The 20,372-nt window shown below is 34.7% G+C and overlaps 1 protein-coding gene across 1 annotated transcript in view; it reads left to right on the top strand.

The window, feature by feature from the left end:
- MAOA (monoamine oxidase A) overlaps nt 1-20,372 on the top strand; it is a 178,433-nt gene that overhangs the window by 30,902 nt on the left and 127,159 nt on the right. The gene's annotated exons all lie outside the window — the stretch shown is intronic.

Here is a 20,372-nt window from a genome sequence, read left to right as displayed (position 1 = left end):
CCCAACTCTTATTCCCTTCCCTTCTTATCTCCTTATTAGAAAAGAATGATTTCTGTACCCAAATAAGTGTATTTATATTCTTCCCCATTTGAACCAGTTTTAATGAGAATGAGATTCAATCACTCATTATTCCTCTTGTTTTCTCCTCTACTATAAAAGTTCTTCCTTGCATACCACCTTTGTGTAAAAAAAAAATTGCTCCATTGTATCTTTCCCTTATTCCTTTTCCCAGTACATCTCTTTTTCTTACTTCTACATTCTTTTTTTGGTAAATCATTCCAACAAAACTGATTTATACCCAAAATTTGAGAATCTAGAGTCACTACCATGTCCACAGGGAACTATCAGAGGAGGACTTTAGGGAAGATATTTTTAATTTTCTTTGGTATCCCAATATTTTGAGGTTTCTATGATCTCAATAATGAGAAGACTATCTCCATCAGTGAAGATGACATATACCTATATGGGGTAGCTATATGGTGCAGTAGATGAAACATTGATCCTGGAGTCAGAAGGACCTGAATTCAAATCTGGTCTCAGATATTTAACGCTTATTACTTGTATGACCCTGGGCAGGTCACTTATTGCCTCTCAAAAAAAAAAAAAGACAATACATCTACATCATGCAATTCTCTTTCAGTTTTCTAAAGATGAGCCACTCAATACACTGAAAATGGTTGTATAGCTTTTGTAACATTTTCTGAAATGCATATATGATCTATAAGTATAAGAGACATAAACTACAATATAAGTATGCATAGTAATATATAAGTTCATGGGTTATATGTACATGGTATACATAATGCACATATAAGTATATACATAATTATCAAAGTACATGGGATAAAAGTATAGTGTAATATAAAAAGTATATAGTATACATATAATTATATAAATACATAGGCAATAAGTATATAGTACATTTATAGGTATTTATAATATTCATGTAAATATACATATAGTACATATATAAATGTATAATATATTAATATACAGACTAAGAAAATAATGTATCTAAAGTATATAAGGAAGTGCATATATAATTATATAAATGCATATACTATATAAATATATAGTATAGGGGTCTATAAGTACATAGCACTTGGGCTAGCTACTAGGCATCCCTCACTTTTGCTGAGTGAATAGACCACCTCCTTTTCCAATCATATTTTCTTCAATATCTTTTATTTCAGTTTTTATCTGTATGTAACTTATCTTTAAGCCAGTCATGTGTCTCTTCATTGTTCTTTCAATCCTGCAATTTGGGCACTTTAGAGACTAGAATATTTCATAAAAGAGCAGACATATAATATTACTAGGTGAAAACACTGGGTAAAAAGACATTGTATCTGAAGCTTAGGGGCTTTGAAAACATTACACAATTTCTCTAAGAAAAGCTGACAACTTTGCAGTGATGTAAAGCTTTCATAGTACTATAATCATTAATTTACTTGAATCCCATTACAATCCTATGGAGGAGATATTTGGAGGTATTAAGAGGAAATTTTTTCCTTCCCACAACCCATTGGAATCTTCTTTTCCCAGCTATTATCCTAGCAATTTCTTTTTTTTCAAATGGATTCTGACACTACCATTCCTTCCCTTCCACTATGATGAGGGCCCAAAGAAATGGCTTCTGTTTGACCATATGCCCTTTCCAATGATCATGGATTTGGATCCTTCAAGCCCTATTGCAGTGGTTCTCAAAGTATGGTCTAGAGAATTCTGGGGATCACTGAAACCCTTTTAGAGGGTCTACAAATTGAAAAATAGTTTTTATTTCCAATATAGTAAATGTCTATAAGTATAACCCAGATAAACAAAACCGCTTTGGAGAGATCCTCGATAATTTTTAATAGGATAAAGATATTGAAAACAAAAGTTTGAGAAACACTGCCTTATTAATACAGAATGCATTTGGCTACTCACACTGTTTCTGTGAACCAGGGAATCATGTTCTGATAAAAAAAAAAAAACAAAAAAAAAACAAAAACAAAAACAAACAAAAAAAAAAAAAACACTACTGAGTCTAACCATACTTCATGCCAAAGTACCTAAGCATCCATAAGCCTTGTCACATACTACAGCTGATTCTTCCTGCAATAAATACCTGAATATAAAAGTAACAAGGATATTCCCCACATGTAGCAAAGAATAAGGGAAGGGAATATCCTAAGCATCTATAAGTCTTGGCATATATACTACAACTGACTGCCTGCAATAAACCTGAATATAAGTGTAACAAGGATAGCCCCCACATGTAGCAAAGAATAGGGGAAGGGAATATCCTAAGCATCTATAAGTCTTGACATATATATTACAACTGACTGCCTGCAATAAACCTGAATATAAGTGTAACAAGGATAGCCCCCACATGTAGCAAAGAATAGGTGAAGGGAATATCCTAAGCATCTATAAGTCTTGACATATATACTACAACTGACTGCCTGCAATAAACCTGAATATAAGTGTAACAAGGATAGCCCCCACATGTAGCAAAGAATAGGGGAAGGGAATTGATAAACACAGAAGTCAACTATGTCAAGCTTCTCTTTAATCCTATTGTTCTGGCTCACTAATAACATCAATCTTTCAAACAGCATTTATTAGGGACCTATTATGTGCCACATACTGAGCTAAATCCTGGAAATACAAAAAAAGACCAACAATAATCCCTGTTCTCAAGGAGTTTGTTAGGTAAGAGAATGTGATTTACTTTTTTGTTCCTAACTACTTTCTACCTATTATTCATTTCACATGCTTGTTACCTAAGGTTGGCTTTAAAAATAGGGCAGGTAGCATAACCAGGCTTGTGAATGTTTGGGAGAGTTTAGCTATTCTTCAAATATTCTCACTGGGAGTGGGAGAAATCTCTCTTTCCTATATCACACAGATGCATCCTGTTCCATGCTACTCTTTGTTTAGGTTCCTGATTGACTCAGATTAAATGTAAATAGTAATCCGTTCTGCTTTGGCCAGAAACCCTGAGGGCCTTCCCCTCTCAGATTTATTTATTTATTTGTGTGTGTGTGTATGTGTGTGTATTAGGAGAAAGAGGAGATTCTTTGCTTCAGTTGCCACTCAGCCTTAATCACTGAATGGGTGCAGCCTCTGAGATCTGTGGAATACTTAGCTTAAAAAGGCCAAGGTCTCCCACTGCATCTAGGGCCATCTCTAGTCATCCTGATCTCTATCTGGCCCCTGGAACCAGATGGCTCTGGAGGAAAAAGAGAGGCAGATGACCTTGCCCAGCCTCCCTGGCAAATATGCAAATCATTACTGCACCTCCCTGATGTTTTCTTTGAGAACGAAGGACAAACAATAACCACTCTACCACAAACGATCTCAAACACAATCTGGGCTAACTGCTACCATTTTTTTTTTTTAATTTGGCAAAAGAATAACTAAAGGCCAGAGAAGCGTAGGAAAGTATAAGGAGCATGATAGCATGAAAACCTGGTCAGTACAGTTCACTAGAAATAACATGCTGAGCAGTTCTTAAGTGCAGGAACAATTTCTTTGGTTCAATTTCTCTCTCTTTTGTGGGAAGGAAAACAAGGGCATTTCAGGAATGCTCAATTACCAAAGTTATATCCTTTATTCCAAAATAGGAGGGAAAGGCGAAGAGAGGTTCCTTCTACTCACCCCCTGCTAAAATAAGTTATAGCTATTACAAATTGCCAGAATGACCATGGCCCCACCTACCCTAGGTGCATAAGCTGTGCAGAGAGGTATAGAGGCTCAACTTTGCAGGACCCACATGATATCAAGATGGAGGAAGCCTCTAACTCTCAACACCCTGGCTCAGTTTTTCCTCTTTCTCCTTTCCTGAATGGTTTTGTAAAACTGTTCTTGTACTCCTCAGTTAGTGATCTCAGCCCTCAGTGAGCTCCTAGGAATGTATCTCCATCTCTGTAGTAAATAATTCAGAGTAAGATTCTCAAACAAAATTTTTATGTGTGTGTGTGCTGTAAACTGTTCCAGGTACCTCTCAGTGATCTCAGCTCCCAATGAGCTCTTGGGAAAAGTAGTATCTCCATCTCTATGGTAATTATAATTCATAGTAAGTCTGAAGCAAGGGTTGTATTTTTAAGTATATGTATGCTGTAAACTGTTCCAGGTACCCCTCAGTTAGTGCAGCCCCCAATGAGCTCCTGGGAAAGTATCTCCATCTCTGGGATAATCATAATTCAGGGTGAGGTTCTGAAGCAAAATTGTATTTTTATGTGTGTTGTTTTTTTCCTCTTGATTAGGACATGATTTCCTGGATATGAGGGACTATCTTGATTTTCTTTCTTTTTCTTTTTTTCTTTTTTTCTTTTTTTTTTTTTTTTTTAGTTCACAACAGTTAGCACAGGGTAAGTACCTTGAAGCTTTTTTATTCATTTGTGTGGGACAATGAACCTTTCCCAGATTAAAATCAGAGATTCTCAAGATTAAAAAAAAATGCTAAAAGCAATTTATTACACCCTCAGGAGAAAGGGAAACTCCCAGCAGACAAGGTGTCAATGGAGGAGTGCAAAGCACAAACTGCAAAACAAGATTAAATAGACCTTGAATGCAGAAGCTCCCCCCCCCCCATACACACACACTTTTACTCCCATTGTTTGAGGAAGTTCAGGCTTACAGTCTAAACACAGACATTTATCCCAGAAACAAAAGAATATTAGTAACAAATTCTTAATTCTACTTTTCCTAGAGAATAGCTATATTCTTGAATAAGAGAATTCTGTTGCCTGAATTCCCAAAGCCAACATGGCCTTTAGAAGAATTGTTTAAATGCTACTTAAGAGGTAATAAAAAACAGGAGGGGAATGTTCATCCAAGACAATGGAACTCCTGCAGCTTTTTAGCTGTAGCTCAAATTGTTACTGTAAAGTCTCAAGACCATATTCCCATAAGAGGTCTTCTTCACTCAGTTTTTCCAATTCACATTCATCCTCATTGTAGAGATGAGAAAACTGAGCTTAGGCTACACAACTTGCCCATGGTCAATAAGCATAAAATATGGTATTTGAACTCAGAGGTCTCTATGACTAAAAGTCCACAATTCTCTCCCATCGGGTCACAAAGCTTCCCAGTATAATATAGTAGACTTTCTTCTTCCCATTGAATTCTGCAGCACATTTCAGATAGGAACTTTGCATTTCTCTGCAAATGCTGATTGGCAACACATAAAAATGGAGACATTTGCTTCCAAGGTAGGTTATTTCTGAGATATAAAGCTTTGTAGTAATATGTCAATAGCATCCAAGTTGGTGAATAATGGAAGAATAGCTTTTAGCACAGCTAGGTCCTGATTACTGCAAATAATAAATGTCTCAAAAATGTTCACATTATATAAATTTATACCACATATTTACATTGGATTGGAACCAATCACCATTATAATTTATATTATTATAATACTATAAAATTGTATCATTATTATAAATTTTGTAAAATATTATAATTAATATAAACTTATAATGTATATAATTATAACTTTGAATAGTGTCAAAGACATGAAACTACTTCAGGGAACCTATTCATACTAATTGGGACTCAGCTATATGATGTGTAGCAGGCTATGCTCATCAGTTTGTATTTGATTAGCTACATTTTTTTTTAGTTTTTGCTGTTTTTGGGGGGGTGGGTTTTTTCTTTTTTTTTGGTTTTCTTTTGTTTTCCAAAAAGTGTCTACCAAAGGTTCTGTAGTAGAGCATTCAGAGAGCAACTCATTAAGGTATTGAATGATGGTCATTAAAGAAAATTCTATCCATTGAAGAACCTTTAAGGAATCCTGAAAACAAGAAGCAATTCTTACTTCCCCTTCTCTCTGTTAATTATCTCCAGTTTATCTAGGATATCCCCCATATGAGCCCCTTCAAAGCAGGGATTGTCTTGTGCATTTCTTTGTCTCTCTGGTGCTTAGCTGTGTGCCTGGCATATAGTAGCTGCTCAATATATGCTTATTACTTACTAGCCTGTTAAAGTGAGGCAGCATTGTCTATTGGAAAAAAGTATGGCATTTGAGAGTCAAAAGACCATGGTTCAGATACCACTTCTACTTACCTAGTTAATTATAAACAAGTCATTGAACCTCCTTTAGCTCTCATTTTCCTCATCTATAAAATAAGGAAATGGCCTCTAAGGTTCCTTCCAGTTCTAAATTCATGATCATTAAAAAAAAAAGAAAGAAAACTCTTCTTTCCAATAATCTCTCCCATTTTCTAATCTCTCTCTCTCTCTCTCTCTCTCTCTCTCTCTCTCTCTCTCTCTCTCTCTCTCTCTCTCGCAATTAAGTGACTTCCTTGGGATCACACAGTAAATGTTCAGTGTCTTTAGCCAGATTTCAATTCAGCCCTTCTGACTCCAGGGCCAGTGCTCCATCCATTGTGCCCTCTAGCTGTCTCCATTTTCTAATTTCTACAAAATTTATTTCTTGAAGTTTCCTTCTAGACCTATTTCTGTTATACTTACATTCACAACTTTTCCTTTTACTTTAAGGAAACAAGAGGGATTAGCAAAAAAACTGTTAGGAGACTTGAATTTAATTATTGTAGTATTTTTTCCTATCTTATATTCTTTTTTCTCTTCCATTTTTTTTTTTTTTGGTAACTCACTTAAGAATAAATCTCACTTTAGCATAACAGGAGAACCCCAAAGATAGAAAAATGGCTCTGATAAAAAGGAATTCATTTTCTCCCTTGGGTTGTGATCTATGGCCCCTGCAGAATCACAAATCACAGCTTTGCTGTAAGCCATGAATCTCTGAAGTTTCCAGTAGCTCGCTTTAGCCACATGCTAGATTAAACAAATATATCTTCTCTTGCAGAGGAAGGGATGCTGTTGATATGCTAAGTACCATTTTGAGGAGCTATTCCTAGTTTTACTTTCAAATTGCCATATGGAAATACAATTGTGACCATGTTGAATACCAGTCTATAAGACAAAATATTAAAAAAAATACACTAATCAAACAGCATACAGTTGCCACACATCCCAGAAAACAATCATAAAAGGAATTAAAGTTGTACATGTTATTTGTTTGTAATAAATGGCATGGTTTTCTAAATACATGACTATCCAGGCAAGGTACCATAATATTAAAAGTCATTCAAATAGAGAGAGCACATAATTCTTCCCAGATTTCTAATTAGGAAGCTGATATGGTTTTATATTCAATGATTTTGTTATTGTTCAGTTGTTTCAGTAATGTCTGACTGTTCTTTATCCCATATGTGGTTTTCTTGGTAAAGATATGGGAGTAGTTTGCCATTTCCTTCTCCACCTCATTTTACAAATGATGCAACTGAGGCAAACGGAGTCTTGCCCAGAGTCACACAATGAGGAAGTATCTGAGGCTGGATTTAAATTCAGGAAGGTGAATCTTCTTGATTCCAGGCTCAACATACATTGCATTAAACAATGTTAAGTGAGCTTAAAAAGTAGTATTTGCAGTAATTTTTTTTCAAAAGGCCTCCGAAAATTGGTGATGATGACCTCTCCATTACCTTTAAATTCCATGGACTTATTGTTTTCTATATGACACTGGTAGTTACTTTAGACTAGATCAGGATCTTTTGATATCATATATACTTTCAGTCATTTGCTTGTGAAGTCCTTGTTCCCCACTAATATTCTCACCAAGGAGGCCCTCAATACATGCATAAGTGACTTATTTTTTTTCTGGATGGTAGAATAGGCACAGATTGATGCAAATAGTGGTAACTGCTGTTTTATTTTATTTATTTAGTAAACCCCTTACCTCCGAGTTCATTATTCTTATTTGTTTATTTATTCAACCTTTATTTGTTTGTTTTTGCTGTTGTGATTGAGGTTAAGTGACTTGCCCAGGGTCACACAAATAGGAAGTGTTAAGTATCTGAGGCTAGATTTGAACTCAGGTCCTCCTGATTTCAGGGCTGGTGTTCAATCCACTGTCTCCACAGTTCATTATTCTTTTCATTATACCACTTAATTCACCAACAACATTTTTAATACCTTCATGCTGGAGTTTGATTTAATTCTTATATATTAAGGTTCTGAACAGGAAAATTAAAATATTATAGTTAGAGATGGTATTTTAAAAGTCATTTTGACTGTTTGAAGTCAAGGCCTACAGAAGAGAGGCTCATTCTGAAGAAGTGAATAACTAATGAAGCAGCTGGCATTTCTGAACTATGACTTAAAATACAAAAATAATGATCTATTGGTCAAAGATGGAGTGTACCTTGCAAGGGCTGATAAAACATATATACTTGCCAGGAGTATTTCATTTTGATCAAAAATATTGTAATATGTTTACAATGTATAATATTTTACTTTTCACCAATTACATGTTAAATTTTAAACATTTTTCTTCCTCCCTTCTCTCTTATCTGAGATCATATGCAATAATGTAAAACATTTTCATAAAACATAATTCCATTTTGTACAAGAAGATTCAATTAAAAAAAAAGAATGAAAGTAAAAAATAGCCTGTTTCAGTTTGTATTCAAATGATATCAGTTCTTTCTCTGCAGGTGAATAGTATACATCATCATTAGTCCTTTGGAATTGTCTTGGATCATTGTATTGCTGGAGAATAGTTGTCATTGAGAATTTTTTTTTAAACAATATTGCTGATACCCTGTGCAATGTTCTCCTGGTTCTGTTCCATTAACTTTGCGTCAGTTCTATGAGTCCAGGTTTTTCTGAAATCATCTTGCTTTTCATTTTATATAACACAATGATATTCCATTATTTATGTGTTACATCTTGTTCAGCCATTCCCCAATTGATGGTCATCTCTTCAATTTCCAATTCTTAGCCATCACAAAAAGAGCTGCTATTATTGGAATACATGGGAGCCACCTGACAGTGGCTGTTGGAGATCCAACCCAGAATGGATCTTCTCTTGTGAGAGGATGATACAAGGAGACTGAGAGACAGTGGCTGTTCTCTGACCTCTCTCTCTCCTCTTCTCTCTGCCTCCAATTTATCTCATTCCCTGTCCGCAACACCTGTGTCAACAAAGGCTGCCCTACAACTCCTTCAGATGTTATGATCCACAGCTGTGGAGGCTCTCAGAGAATTGATCTGTCCCTAAACATGCTATAAATATTTTTGTATAAACAGATCCTTTTCCTTTTTTTTGATCAAAAGATATTTAAAGTGTAAAGAGAGATTGAGTGGGATAAAACACCTTCCCTCATAGTACATGATCAAACTAGATATCAAAGGGAGTAATACGCATAATAAGGCAGAAAGAATAGCGTTGATAAACTAGAAATATATAGGAGGCAATATGTAAGAAGGCAATAAAACCAATAAAACCCATGGCCTCAGATATCTATACATAAATGCTGAAAGTATGAATAATAAAGAAAGCTAATGAAAAATTCTAATGGAAAGAGGCATATTCAGTCTCCTAGAAATAATTCAAAAGCAGTATAAATAAAATGGTCACTGAAGTAGGATTAAATATTAAGAAAATGTTTTTATATGAGGAAATCCAAGGAAAAGTTTTATGAAGTATATTGGAATGAAGATCATAGAAGAAAGAAATAGAAACCATGTTGCCATAATTACATACTATAGGTCATCTGGATAGAATGAGAGAATAGATGAGGAGTTATAGATACAGATAATAAACCTGGTATAGAGAGATATACTCTACTAGTTATAGGACACTTTAACTATGCTGGGATCTGTTGAAGTTCTCTATGTCTCTTTGTGTCTGGTTCTATCTGTGTCTCTCCCCATAAAACTCAAGACAGCTAATTAATGATGTTCTCCCTTAATAACAATTTAATTTTTCTTTGAAAATGAAGAGTCAACAAGTGGACCTGTTGCTCATGACATATTTTTAACAAAAATGAAAGAACTCAAATAACAGAAATCTTGAAAGGAACACCATCACAAAGTTCATCATAGAAGAATGCTGAATATAAACTGATTAATGTACCCTATATCATGGGAACTCAGAGTCCAGAGTTCAGAGAAAAGATAAATAATATTCTCTGTTTTAAAATTCTGAAAGGAAGGGAAACTCTAGGGAGGCAATCTTAACTGAGAAAAAAAAAATTAAATGATCTCTTATAATTGATGAATATAAAAGAAATGTATAGTTCTACAAGATTATTTCTGGAATGGATTCTAAGGCTAAGAATAATTTGAGGCTAAATACAAAGGACAACTATAGCCAAAGGTTACTGGGCAATGTGGTGATTTAAGGCAATTCCAATAGACTTGAGATCAAAAATGCCATCCATGTTTAGAGAGAAATTATGGTGATTCAATATGGATTGAAGCATAGTATTTTTACCCTTTGTTTTCTCTTGTTTTTTTTTCCTTTTTTGTCTGATTTTTCTTGCACAAAACAACAAATAAATAAGTTTAAAAGAATTGCACATATTTAACCTATATCAGATTACTTGCTGTCTTGGGGAAAGCACAGTAAAGTAGGGAGGAAAGACATTTTGGAACACAAGTCTTACAAAAATGAATGTTGAAAATTATCTTTATGTGTATTTGGAAAAACAAAATATTATTGAAATTAAAAAAATAAAAGATATATTGGGGACAAGAGAAAGTTCAAATAAAGAATAAGAATCCTACTACTCAAGTGGAAGACATGAAGGTAGTAAACACCAGAGAAAAGGCAGATTTATTTGTTGGCAGCCAAGCAAGATAATTATTTGATTAACTTACTGGTTGGTTGATCTTGAGATTTTGATTATTATCTCATTATTTGGGGCTGAATTGGTTGGTTTTGACATTTGTGGGTTGAAGTCATTTCTTTTATGCTGGTCTTTAAAAAGGCAGCAGTTATTATAGAGACATTTTTATCTTACCAGAACATAGGTTAGTCACCTGAATATAGACTTCAGTCCCTGGAAGAAATTTATACATTGGAATAGAAATAAATTAGTCATCTATACTCTATTCCCAACAGTAGAATACTGAGAATTTTTTTACCCACAGTTCTCCGGCGCTGAGTGCCTGGATCCAGCCCAGGAGGAGAGTGGGAAGAACATGTTGTGTTATACAGCCTTTCAACAAAATAGCCCCAGTAAAAGGGAACCATGAATCATGTGGCCAAGTAATAACAATTCACATACCCCAGGAATTCTAGAGAGAGAAGAGGAACGCTTATACAACATCAACTTCTTCTGGAGAATTATGGCCCCCAAGAGCTGAAGAAACTGTGAGGGATTAAAACCATAACAGGAGAAGAGAAAGACCTGAACTTTATTCTCTAATACAGTAAAGTATTTAAAGAGGGCAAGTCTGATGGGAAGAGTTGCATCTCTAGCAACCCTAAGCTCATTTTCCTTCCAAAGGAATTTAAGCTCTTAGCATAATACCATAAACCTAGATGCCTGTGTAGACTTCTAAAGTGAAAATGGGGATTAAAGGTAATGTCAGGCGTTTGACCTTTTAAAAACATTAAATTAATTTCCTTTTTGAGGGAAGTCCAAACCACAGGGTGGTGCTAAAAGTCTGGAGGACCATACAGAGTTCTAGAGAATGGTAAGATTCATAGAAAGGGAAAATTTTTACTTTCTTGGTTAAAGATGACTATGAATCATTTATTCCTTTTCTGATAGCTAAAATAAAGGCTGAAACCTTATGGGGGTGTGGTTTCCCTTTCAAATACCCTAGTAATACCGCCTTCTAGGAGAAAGGCAGGGAAATCTCAGCTCATCTCCTCTCAGCACATTCATGTTCCTCTGGGGCTATCAGCTTAAGTTTCTCGGTAGATTTTTCCCAGAGATTTTTTTGTTTCCCTCAAATAAACTTTAAACTATATCATCTGTGCAGTTTGCCCAGGCAGTATGTGTGTGTGTGTGTATCCCTCATTAAGTTTAGAAAACCCAGTAATGCTCTCCCTTTCATATTCCTCCTCTTTTGCAAACTTCCTGCTTACATTCAAATAAACAGAAACCTTCACTGATTCAATAGCTATTTGATTTTAATAAAGTTTCAGACACATAGCAGGAAAATGCAAAAATCACTCTTCAAGAGATAATCATCTAATGTCAGTTTCTGGAGCTGCAGCCTAAAGGAGCTTTGTCATTTTTGCCTCCATTCTCAGCTGTTTTAGATAAAGAGCAGGAAGCAGCAGATGAAGGCAGATAAAGAAAAGTCACTCTCTCCTGAAAAAGTGCCAGAGCCTGAAGCTATATTCTCATCATTACACACTTTGAGTCATGCATGGCTGATATTAGCAGGCTCTGGACCGTCCAGAGTCCTCGGGGATTGGGATTTCTCCCAGCCAAGCCAGGGGAGCCTGGGCAGTTAGTTAGCTCAACTCAAACCTGGAAAATGTCAGCCTAAGACCCAGGTTAGGGCTTCTCTAATACCTGTCACCACCATTCTCCACTCTCTTCAGAGTCAAAATCTGTCTTTTAGTCATTCCCCAAATCAAAGAGAAATGAACCATCTCCCAGATGATCCATTCCCTCCCACCACCACACACACGCCCTATCTGTTAGATATCCTATCCTCATTGGTTCCTGGAACAAGAAGGGGACATAAAAGGGTGCTGCTCTTTTAAAATGTTATTTTACCCTTTTTTTTTTGCTTCTTTACTCCCATTAAGCATTGCACCAGGGCCACAGATAATGGTAGCCAGTGGAATCAAAGGAGTTAAAAAGAATTCTAGTTAATTTTCCCTGATTCTGCTGAAACTGTTGGTAGAAGGGAGTAGGGAGTGCGTGTTGAGGAGCAGGAAGTCAAAGGGCAGACAGCCTTCCTGACCATAAGAAATCTCGGCCTTTGCCAAGGAGAATAGGGAGGTCTGTGCTGCAAAAATGAGGAAGTCTTAAAGGAGCCTCAGAACATGAAACTGTGAAGCCCTGAAATATGTTTCCTTCTTCCTCCTACGTTAGAGCTTTGTGGAAATGAAAAAAGGGAGAGTAAAGAGAAGAAAAAAGTAGGAGTAGAGAGGCTATAGCAACTATGAGTAAGTTTTCTCCACCGAGGTGTAGATTATGATAAGAATATTGCAGGTACATGAAGGTATACCTGGATACTGTGCATATGTCTAAGTGTAATGTCCCACTGCATATTGATTCCTACAAATTATAGGACTATTGTTGAATCTCTGGACTCTTGTTATATAACCACACTGTTTGAAGTAGAATGAATTTCAGGTTTTTTTCTCCTTTTTTGTTTTTATGTTCTCATTGATACCTATTGTGCTTGGTACATAGTAGTCACTTAATCGTTCAGTGAATCAAATTGAAAGCTCTGCAGGATTTTCTCCATTTTTCGTCAATTTTTATATTTTTTATTAAAGCTTTTTATTTTTAAAACATATGCATGGATAATTTTTCAACATTGACCCTTGCATGGTTTTCCCCTCCTTCCCCCCACTCCTCCCCTAGATGGCAAGCAATCCAATATATATGTTATACATGTTAAAATATATATTAAATCCAATATCCAATACAGTTATCTTGCTGCACAAGAAAGATCAGATCAAAAAGGAAATAAAATGAATAAGAAAACAAAATTCAACTGAACAACAATAAGAATGAGAATGTTATATTATAATCCGCATTCAGTTTCCACAGACCTTTCTCTGAGTGTAGATGGAACTGATCTGAATCATCTCATTGTTGAAAAGAGTCACGGTCATCAAAATTGATTGTTGTATAATATTGTTGTCATATATAATGATCTCCTGGTTCTGTTCACTTCACTTAGCCTCAGTTCATGTAAGTCTCTCTAGACCTCTCTGAAATCATCCTGCTGATTGTTTGTTATAGAACAATAATATTCCATAACAATGAATTTCAGTTTTTAGTGACTCTCAGTTCTGCTCTGAAAAAGTTAGTTATTTTACTCATTACAACATAATATCACTTTGAAACAGTGTCCTAGTAAACGTTTAACAAAATTTGAATTCAGGAAGATCAGTGTTCATACCTCCACGTTAAGCAGTTTATCTACTAAGTCTAGTTGCCTAGATAGTTAAAATCTTTAAATAGATGCAAAATTGTGTCAACTTATGATCTGATCTACCATAGCTCCTGTTTTATTTAAATCATGAATCCTGTGCTGAATTAATGTCTTTTCTTTGGTTGTATATATTTAATGGCTTACATCTGGGCATCATTTTTTTAAATAGATATATTTATATTATAAAAGCTTTGCTACAGAAATCTCTCCTCAGATCCAAAAAGAAGAAATAAGAAGGTACTTCTATTAGATAAGATATGATTTTTTAAAAAATGAACACTCTACAACATATAAGATGTGATAAAAGTGATTTAGTATTTGTTTTTTCTTTAGAAGTTTGTTCAATTTCTATCCATTATGAAATGTATCATAGAGGCAAGGATTTCAAGTCAGAAGAGATCCTAGAACCCTTCCATCCCAAGCTCTTATCTAGTTTAGCATCTTCACGTTAGTAATGGGGAATTTGAGACCTAACAAGGTTAAGTGATTTTCCTGGAGTAACATAGGTAATGAATGTTAAATGGTCTGGGATTCAGGAGGATCTAAGTTTAAACTCTAATGCTAACATCAGTTGTGTTTCTCTGAGCAAAGCACTTAAATCCTGTATAATTCTGACAAGGAAATTATCCATTAAGGAATTATCCATAGGAATTATCTATTAAAATAGAGAACTTGAGTTCTGTACTATTCCATATTGGGAATTCCCCAGAGTGAAAAATTCTAGTTCTTTCATATGTTAGCATAAGTTCAACTTTTACTAACTGACTTTAATTCTACTTATTTTATTTTTATTCTATTTTTTTAAGCACAGAAACTTTTTAAATTATTTTTTTATTTCCAAATTCTCTCCCTGCCTTCTTCTATCCCCCTCAACCACCTAAATGAGAAGACAAGAAAAAAGAAACTATTAAAAATGTGTTTATAAATGTTTTACAAATTTGTACAAAAACGCATTTCCAGATTAGTCATGTTTATTGACTCACATTAAAAACAAACAAACAAAAAAATGCCTAAAGATGTTTTAAAGAATAGCTCTGAGAATATTATGGGAAAAGGTATTCATGGAATGACATTAGGTCTAATCTAAAGGCAATTAGGATTTGAAGGAAGAACTCTAAAGCCACATACATTGTCGGTAGTTTAAACTGCTAGGAGAAAGTGGACTTTAAGACCCCTACTTCCCAGAGAAGACTCTGGGGAGAAGATTCCCAGAGAGTCTTTAGTGAAGGTATCAGGAACCTAGAAAACACAGATATATTTCATCTGGAAAAGACTAAGTTTTCTAGTGGGCCAGATTTGACAAGAAGTGGAAGTGAGATCCCAAAATAATCATAGGATGCAATAGTGTCTCTTTAACCCATAGCTATAGGAAAATCTCCCATGATATATAAAGCTATAGTTACCTGAAAGACTTCACATGGAATATGTTGAATTGAAAGGCAGTTTACTAAAGACCAAAAAAAAAAAAAAAAAGTGGGAGCCCTTCAGCATGAGATAGCTGTCTGTCTGTGATTCAGCCCATCACAGAGACAGATATTCTAATTAAATCAGGAATATTGGATCTGTTTTGTCCTTGGGGCTAAGTAGGTAATCCTATTTACTGACTATCATCAAAGCTTGGGCCTTTAGCTACCAGCTGCTACTTCACTCAGAAATTTCTCTTGATTCATTTGGTAAATAGCTTTAAGGTACTCAGAGTGAAAATGTTGGGAGATGGAGGGAACTTAATTTGTAATTTTGTATACAGAAAACAGAAGGAAAAAAAAAAAAAACATATATTTTAAAAGAACTGGTCTTCTGACAGACAAACTTTCACTTCTTGTCCCAAATAAGGTTTCTCCACCTCTCCTTACTGCCAATATTGTCACCATCAACCTCATCTCCCTCCCATTTAAACCTTGGGTTATAATCTTGGGGAAATGATGTTTTTATTGACTAGCTTTGATTCATTTTGTACTGAATCAGAACTCTACAATACTTTGGGCTTATATCCACACCATGCCACCCAGTTTCCCTTTATTGCTGTCTCTTTTCTTATTAAAATAAGAGTTCCTTGAGGAAAGGGATGGTATTGATTATATTTGTATTCTCCTGGCCCATAGTAGGTACAAGCCTATGTCTCTGTCTCTCTCTGTCTCTTTCTCTGTCTCTCTCTCTCTCTATGTATATATGTATATATAAGGTAAACTTTTTCCTAGTTCCTTCAGTCTATTTTTATGTCATGAACTCAAGCCTTTCATCATCCTATTTATCCAAATTATCAATGCTCTTCTCAAACTCTAGTGTTTAGAACTTAATACCATATTCCACATAAAGTCTAATAAAGGCAGAGTACAATGGGATTCTTAAGTCCCTATTTTTGGAAGTTATACCATTGTTTAAGGAAGTTTAGGGTTACAATAGTTTTGTTTTAATTTTTCTTTTGTTACAACCTTATCACACTTATAATTCATATTAAACTTATAGCTTGATTTTTAAAATTTAAAAAATTTTCCCCAATAGCATATAAAAACAACTTTACCACTCATTTAAAAAATTTTTAGTTCTGAATTTTCTCCCTCATTCCTATGCCTGCCTCTTCCCTGAGATGGTAGGCTACTTGGTATGGGTTATCCATATGCAATCACGCGAAACATATTTCCATATTAGACATATTGTGAAAGACACAACCCCCCAAAAAAACCCCACAAAAATAATAAAATGAAAAATAGCATGCTGTAGTCTGCATTCAGACCCTCTATCAATTCTCTCTCTAGAGAGGGATAGCATTTTTCATCATGAGTGCTTTGGAATTGTGTTTGATCATTATAATTGCCTTGGATCATTGAATTACTTAGAATAGCCTAGTCATTCCCAATTGATCACTTTACAATATTGCTGTTACTGGTTCTGTTCACTTTACTTTGTACCAGTTAATGTAAGGTTTTCCATATTTTGTGGAAAGAAGCATCCTCCTTGTCATTTATTATAGTGTAATAATATTTCATCATAATCACAGACTACAACTTATTCAGCCATTCCCTAGTTGATGGGCATCTCCTTGATTTCTAATTCTTTGTCACCATAAAGCATGCCTATAAATGTTTTTGTACAAATAGGTCCTCCCTCCTTCTTTTTTCAGTATCTTTTAGGGATTTAGACCTAGTAGTGTTATTGCTGGATTAAAGAGCATATAGTTGGTGCTCAAAAAGTTATCAAACTGTGCACACCCTTTGATCCAGCAGTGTTACTATTGTATTACTACCCCAAAGAAATATTAAAGAAAGGAAAGGATCCTGTATGTGTAAAAATGTTTGTGGCAGCCCTCTTTGTAGTGGCCAGAAACTGGAAAATGAATGGCTGCCCATCAATTGGAGAATGGCTGAATAAGTTGTGGTATATGAATGTTATGGAATATTATTGTTCTGTAAGAAATGACCAGCAGGATGATTTCAGAAAGGCCTGGAGAGACTTACATGAAACTGATGCTGAGTGAAATGAGCAGAACCAGAAGATCATTATATACTTCAACAACAATACTATACGATGATCAATTCTGATGGACATGGCTCTCTTCAATAATGAGATGATTCAAACCAGTTCCAATTGTTCAGTAATGAAAAGAACCAGCTGCCCCCAGAGAAAGAACTATGGGAAATGAGTGTAGACCACAACATAGCATTTCCACTCCTTCTGTTATTGTCCACTTGCATTTTTGTTTTCCTTCTTAGGTTATTTTTACCTTGTTTCTAAATCCGATTTTTCTTGTGTGGCATGATAACTGTATAAATGTATATACATATATTGCATTTAACATATATTTTAACATTTAACATGTATTGGTCTACCTGCCATCTAGGGGAGGAGGTAGAAGAAGAGGAAAAGTTGGAATAGAAGGTTTTGCAAAGGTCAATGCTGAAAAATTACCCATGCATATGCCTTGTAAAAAAAAAGCTATAATAAAAAATAAAATAAAAAAGTATATAGTTGGGCATAGTTCTAAATTGCTCTCAAGAACGGTTGGATCGGTTCACAACTCCACCAACAACACCTTAATTCCAAGTTTTCCCACATCCCTTCTAACATTTATCATTTTCCATTTTTGTCATATTAGCAAATCTGATAGATGTGATGTGATACTTTAGAGCTCTTTTAATTTGTATTTTTCTAATCAATATTTAATTCATATAACTCTATATAATTTTGATTTATTAAAAAAACTGCTTATTCATATCCTTTAGCCACTTATTTATCAATTGGAGAATGACTTGTATTCTCATAAATTTGATTAAATTCTCTATATATTTGAGAAATGAAATCTTTATCAGAAATACTTTCTGTAAAATTTCCTCTCTACCTTTTTGCTTTCTTTCTAATCTTGTGTGTGTGGTAAACTTAAAATTTAATACAATCAAAATTATTCATTTTAGATTTTATAATGCTTTCTATCTCTTGTTTGGTTATAAATTCTTTACTTATCCATAGATCTGACAAGTAAATTATTCCTTGTTCTTCTAATTTGCTTATGTCACCCTTTATATCTAAATCATGTAATCATTTTGACCTTATCTTGGTATATGAAATGAAATTTTGGTCTATACCTAGTTTCTGCTTGGAACTTTGGGTTCCAACAAAAACCTTTACAAACAGTCAGGAGAAAGACATTCAAATATGAAGGAAAGACAATTCAAATAATATATCCCTCATCATGTGAAATTGGAAAAGAAAATGGAATTGCAAATTTTAAAAAAGCAAAAGAGCACTAATTGAAATCCCAGTGAATAAACTGAATCTAAACATGAACTTTTAATAAAAGTCATGAAAGCATTCATTTAAAAAAACAACAATGGCAAACAATTATTCAATGTGGGAGCACTACCAAAAAATACAAGATAAAATAATATTAAAAAGATTGAGTTATAAAATCATTTCTCTCATTTTTTAATCCATTATTTTACAAAGGAGACAAGAAGTCAGTAAGTATTCATTAAGCGCCTATTCTGTCTCAGCATTATACTAAGCACTGTAATTGTTTGGAAAGAGTTTCTTGCTCTTAAAGAACTCACAGTCTAATGGAAAAGGCAACATGCAAACTACTATGTTTAGTACAAAATAAGAATGTTGTTTTTTCTTCATTTTTGAAGATGTAAACATCACTTATTGGAGTAAAATTGTGAATGATGGGATTATGTGGGGAGTTTTCAGAGACATGAATTTATATTTGGGGGGTGGTATTTTCTAAGTGTACCTTAGATGAATCCATTTCCTAACTCATTAACCCTAAAATCCATTGGGCATAGATACTGTATCATCGTTATCATGCTTACAGAAACCAAGGCAAGCAAAAGCAAAAACATTTCATGAGTACAGAAAAGGAAACAGGGAAAAAGACATAAAAAATAAACATTAGAAATATTCTTAATGGTGAGTGCACAAGAAAGTCAGATCAAAAAAAATGAGAAAGAAAATAAAATGCATGCAACAACAAAAAAGGTAAAAATACTATGTCAGGATACACACTCAGTCTCCACAGCTCTCTCTCTGGATGAAGATGGTTCTCTCCATCACAAGACCATTGTAAGTGGGCTGTGCAGCATGATAAATGTGGAAATATGTATAGAAGATATGCATATGTTTTAACATATATTGGATTACTAACCATCTAGGAAAAGGGGGGAGGGAACATATTTGGAACACAAGGTTTTGCAAGGGTGAATATTGAAAAATATCTATGAATATATTTTAAAAATAAAAGCTTTAACAATAAAAAAATTCTCAATGAACATTCTTGAAATAAATTTATTTTCACTTTCCTCTTTCACAACATGACCATGAAGAGGAAGGTTCCCTGGGGTCATCCTATCCCAACCTCTGCCTACAAACTGGGGAAAAAAAGAAAAAATTAATACCTTGGAAACCTCAGCATTTCATAGTTCATAATGCTTAACTAAGGGGGAAGAGGATTCTGAATATGGAGCTTGGCCAGAGTTAACCAGATCCAGAGGGAATTATTTCTTACAGAGGCTGGAAAAAGCTAACTCAAATTCAGAAGATAATTGAATATGCAGATCATCAGTTCTGGGAACCATCTATTCCTTTACAAAATGTAATGATGTCACCACCAAGAACACTATGGCCGTCAGGGATAACAACTCATACATCAACCATCACAGGCCATCTGGGTACCAATATCTATTCTTATTAACTTCTTTCTGAAAGAACACCTTTGTGGCCAGTGTCCTCATATCTTCATGGCCGTCCCCCATTCCTGAAATGTTCATAACTTCCTCACCTCCTCCTGCTGGATTCTTTTTCTTCTTTAAGACTCCCCTACCTTCCGAAGGAGGCCTTTCCTCTTCCTTATTTCCATCCCTACTGTCATGCTTTCCCTCTGAGATTCCCTTCCTTTTTCAGTGGATATATTTTTGTAAGTACTCTACATGTTGTCTCTCCCATTG

The sequence above is a fragment of the Sarcophilus harrisii genome, chromosome 3 (assembly GCF_902635505.1).
Source record: "Sarcophilus harrisii chromosome 3, mSarHar1.11, whole genome shotgun sequence".
NCBI lineage: Eukaryota > Metazoa > Chordata > Mammalia > Dasyuromorphia > Dasyuridae > Sarcophilus > Sarcophilus harrisii.
Note: the sequence above shows the minus strand (reverse complement) of the source record. Positions and strands in the feature narration are given on the sequence as shown.